Below are 5052 nucleotides of genomic sequence, written 5' to 3' on the forward strand. Positions count from 1 at the left end.
TTATTGCGTGTTTTTACTGCCGGGCCACGCCCGGATCTGTTATCTGCATTCCAAGCAAAGCGCCGCTTGCATTTTTATTTTTTATACCGCACGGCTATCACATTCAGATAAGCAGACAGTTTCGCCCTAACGTCGCTAGCCCAAAGTAATCTTCTGTGATCTACCAAGTTCTCGATGTGACTCGACGGATTTAGAAACACTCCCACCGAAAGATAAACGCCTGCAGCCCAGACGCCGCGGTATTCGGTTCGACGACACTTGCCTGCGCAAGTCACTTTGTGTACCGTTGCTTCGCCGCCTCTGTATTCTTTTAAGTTGTTATGGGGGCACAATACCGCTCCAATAAACTAGTTTCTTCTGCAAGACAACTGCATCGTCCTTGGCTTCGTGACAATATTCTATAGTAGAAACCGGATATGAGAAGTTGCTAGAGGCGCGAGGCAAGCAAAACATCCTGATCAGTTAGGCTTTTTTTAGTTTTAGCGGATTTCCTTTTTTAGTAATTCAATAGACGGCTTAATCACACAATCGCTGCCTGCCTTATGAATGAGGTACGCTTCCCAGATCTCACCCTCACGCTGACCCTTATACGTTCTTGCAACGTATCGTATCAGCATTGCTACCATTTAATCAGTGCACGTTTATCAATCTCGTATTTTGTGTGCATTGTTCGATGCACTTCTTTTTTTGTGCTCTTTTTCGTGCTTCCTTCTTTTTTATTGCGTCCCTTCTCGCCTTCTTTTCTGGGCATATTTCGCAACCCGCGCCATAAAGCAACCAGTTGTTAGACAGCGCCTTGTGTCGTCGTTTCCCTTCCCGTCTTTTTGCGCTGTTTCGAATTTCAGTATGCAGCACCAACTAGCCCAAACCACCGTTCTAACGCAATTCATTACACGTACCACGGGCCCTTTCCTTCAATGTGTTCTTCAAAACCCCACCACTTGTTCCAGCCTTCTAGCTGCTGCCGTCTGCAAGGTGCTCCTCTTGTCCTTCTCCTTCAAGCACGCTTACGTCCCACCAGGACTCGGCCTCCTGGTAGGCGCTTTCCCACCGTCAGGCCCTCTAGCAGTGCAGCTGTGCCGCTACCTGCGGTCTGACGCCTTGATGCAAAGCCGTCTTCTGAAGGACCACCTTCTTGCCGCCTTTGTTCTGGAGTGTCCCCGTGGGCGGCAATATCACCGGTTCCAGAAGGAAATTCAATCAGCATCGCAAGTTTCTGAGTTCCTCTGGCGGAGCATTCTTTCACAATTGCCAAAGCCGTCGAGACCACTTCCTCCGGCAAAACACCCTGACTTTTCTGGGAGATCCCGCAGTGCATGCAAGTGTGGAAAAGTTGTTGAAGTTCGGTCCCAAGTTTTGCGTACACCCCAAAATGGACAAGAGAGAAATACTGGGGCTTGTCAGGGCCACAGCTTCGAGGGCTGATTCGGAGAGTGCGGACAGATGTATTCTCGAGGCGGTCGATGCCTTGCCTGGGAAGTGTGAGGGAACTCCGCGCATAAAAACCTCGAGCGTCGTCAATGCACTCCAGGACACTGACCTCAAACTCTTCCAGTTCGACAAATAGGGCGGCATCGTTGTTATTCTCTCGGGGTTGTACAACGAGAAGGCGCTATCAGCAGTCCAGGAAAAGTTTTGCCCAGCTCAAATTGACCCCAGAAAATCCAGAAGGGAGGCTCTCAAGGCGTGTCAGGGCGAAGCACTCAAAGACCTTGCAAGCTCGGTAAAGAAGGCTGATGGGCTCAGTCTACAGGCCTTCTTCAAGGCCAAGACGCACATAGAAGGCACGCCATTCCGCGTCATCGTGTTCCAAAGGGGCTCTTGGCAACGCGTTCTGGGCAAGTTCTTGCAAACGTTGCTTTCCCATCTGAAAATCGACGACGCTTACCTTGTCAGGAGCCCTACGGAAGTTTTTGACTACCTCTAACGGCAGTCCCCCGTTGATGTGTATGGGTTTTCCCTCGACATTAAGGACATCTACTCATCCTTGCCGCACTCCGAGCTTATGCAGGTCGTTTCTGAGGGAATAGACCAGTACGAATTCGTCCGTTTCCAGAATTCCAGTGGTGTGGACGCCAACACCTTCCTGGACCTGATGGGCCTCTACCTGCGCTCTTCTCTTGTTGAGTTCAACAGCGAATTCGTTGTTCAGAGGAAAGGTGTATGCATAGGGTCGTGCTTTGTGCCTACGCTTAGCGACTTCCTGCTGGCGAGACACGGCAGGCAACTAGAGGTTATGCTTCATGCCTTCAAAACAATGTGCGGTTTCCGCTACGTCGATGAATTCTTGGTGCTTTTCAATTGCGTGACTGGTAACGGAGACAAACATGTGCAGCGCATCACGGACATTTTCGAGAACACTTTAGCTGGTCTCATTCTTACAAGAGAACTTCCTTCGGACAATGAGGGGTGCTTTTTAAACCTCCTCTTGCATTTCAGGCCAAGCCATGTTGGTTGGAGGTATGCACCCCGCTCCAGGAAAAACCTTCTTCCGTTCTCGTCTTCCATTCTAAAGTCTTGAAATGGCGCATTGCCTTAGCGGCAATAAGCAAGATCCCCATCTTGCCTGCAAGATGTTGGCAAGATCCATTAAGAGATCCTGCCCGCATGAATTAGAGGCCAGTTTTGATTCGCAGGTTGTGAGGCTCCTGTCGGCAGGCTTCCCGCCGGCCTTGCTACGTGACTTAGCTGAAGTGTTGCTAGGGCAATTTCACAAACGCAGCGAAGCTGAATCGTTAAAGGACAGACCGGCAAAGTTCGCTGTTCCCTATGTGCATACAGTTTTGCACATGTTGAAAATGAGTAGCGGGTCGCGCTGGAGTAGGAGTAGTGTTTTTCGCACTGCACAAACTGTGTGGCCTTTGTAGGCGAGTGAAGATAAATGAGCCAAGGGGCACCTTTTGCGAAATAAGCCACACAAAACCGTATGTAGAATGTAGGCGCTCCGTTGTGTATGAAGTTTCCTTGTCTTGCGGGAAGACCTATATCGGTCAGACCGGGCGCTGTCTCAACGATCATCTTCGCGAGCATGCCACACACTAAAAACGGGTACTGGCAGCAATCTTGCCACACATGTAAAGAGCACGGCTGCTCGCCCAGATTCTATGATACCGTGTTGCAAGAACGTACAAGGGCCAGCGTGAGTGTGAGATCTATGAAGCCTACCTCATTCATAAGGCACGCAGTGATGGTGTGAGTAAGCCATCCAATGAATTAATAAAAAAGGAAATCCCGACTCATAAAAAGCCTAACTGTTCAGGATGTCTTCCTTTCCCCGCGCCTCTGGCCACGTCTCATATCAGCGCTCCTTCCATTTATTCAATGCAGGTTTATCAATCTTGTATTTTGTGTGCAATGTTCAATGCACTTCTTTTTTTCGTGCTCTTTTTCGTGCTTCCTTTTTTTTATTGTGTTCCTTCTCACCTTCTTTTCTGGGCATATTCCGCAACCCGCGCCATAAACCAACCAGTTGTTAGTCAGCGCCTTGTGTCCTCATTTCCATGTCTCGTCTTATCGCGCTGTTTCGAATTTCAGGTGCAATCTCGCATCGTTTGAGAGCTGCTAGCGGAATTCTCTCCCAAGCACGCTGACCACGATAGTTTGTCTCTAATTTTCAATCGAACCTTAGTTCCCTTTGGGTATCGGTAGACAAACGGCAATCTTCAATATTTATTTTGCAATTCCACGACTCTTTTCTTTTTTATGCATGTCAAATTATATATAACGTTATATTAGGAGGAGAGTAAGTATAAACATGTTAGCTGGTATATTTAACACTACAGCGGGGCAACAAAGAACTTTGTCTTTCAGTTGCAATAATGTTATCACCATCCCTACAACAGGCACCTTAACCTCTCCTTCTTTACTTGATCTATACATAACAAATATACATTCTTGCCGTTTAAAGGAGGTTGTTATCAGTACAGACATAAGCGATTACAACAGTATACATTTACGTGTGTATACAAATACACTTAGTACGACTAAAACACAAGCAGTGGGCATTATAAAAATATCCCCTGACACATAGGAGACTCTCTGAGAGAAGGTAGAACATTTCGACTGGAGTAAAATATTTAAACAAAGCGATCCTGATGGCGCATACGATAACCCTATGATCCATTTTCTCTCATTATACTATGCTTCACTTCCACACGAGCACTTATGTACGTAAAAGTTCTAAACCATGAATTACACTAGGATTATTAACCTGGATACAGAGTAAGGCTAGATTGTTTAGGAAACACCAAAAAACGCGTGGCTGAGCTACTCAGTATATAAGACGTAACGTAACAATGTAACCAACATAATTACAGGGCTAAGGACCACTCTTTCACGAGCTGTTTACAAGGAAACATCTATATGTCAAAATTATTGTTAGTACACAAAGAACGTTTAACTAAATTAGGTCCGGACACCAAATATATTAGTGAAAAACGATGATCGGGTTTTTTTGACGATTATTTTGTCAATATTTATATCAGAGCATTTATGACAATGCGCTGCTATATACGGATCGTAGTAATGATATAGCCTTTTTTTTAACCCTGTTACAACGATGGAGATTATTGGCACTTTTGATGCACTGGAAGATAGTGCTAGTAGAGCCTCAGATGGCATTAAAAAGAAGCCTGTAAAACAAATACAGGTATTGTGAGGTGAAGCGGACAGTCGGCGTGGACGACGACGAGGACGTCGCGGACACATGCCCGTAAAGGGATTGTCTTAGTTTCAGCAGGGTAGAAAAAGAAGTGCCAGGCCACACGAGCCGATAGCGGTGAACGCGAGTAGCCTATGAGAGCCGGCCACAACGGAGCGGTGACGAGGCCAGACGGGAACGAGGAAGGAGGGCCATTGCAGTGGAGGAACTCGGAGAGGACCGTTCGAGCAGAGCGGCGTCCAGGCGCACATCGAGAGCTCATCGGGTCGCGGGGACCCAAGCTCAGAGAAACCTACATGATGCCAACGCCTCTCCTGGCCAGAGGCCTAGTCCTTAGTGTCCTGGCCAATGGCAGGCACACGCGCTGCGCCGTGTCGCAGTATTGAACGACC

Source organism: Haemaphysalis longicornis, unplaced genomic scaffold (genome assembly GCF_048455015.1).
Source record: "Haemaphysalis longicornis isolate Haplotype H1 unplaced genomic scaffold, Haemaphysalis longicornis Haplotype H1 scaffold_5, whole genome shotgun sequence".
Lineage (NCBI taxonomy): Eukaryota > Metazoa > Arthropoda > Arachnida > Ixodida > Ixodidae > Haemaphysalis > Haemaphysalis longicornis.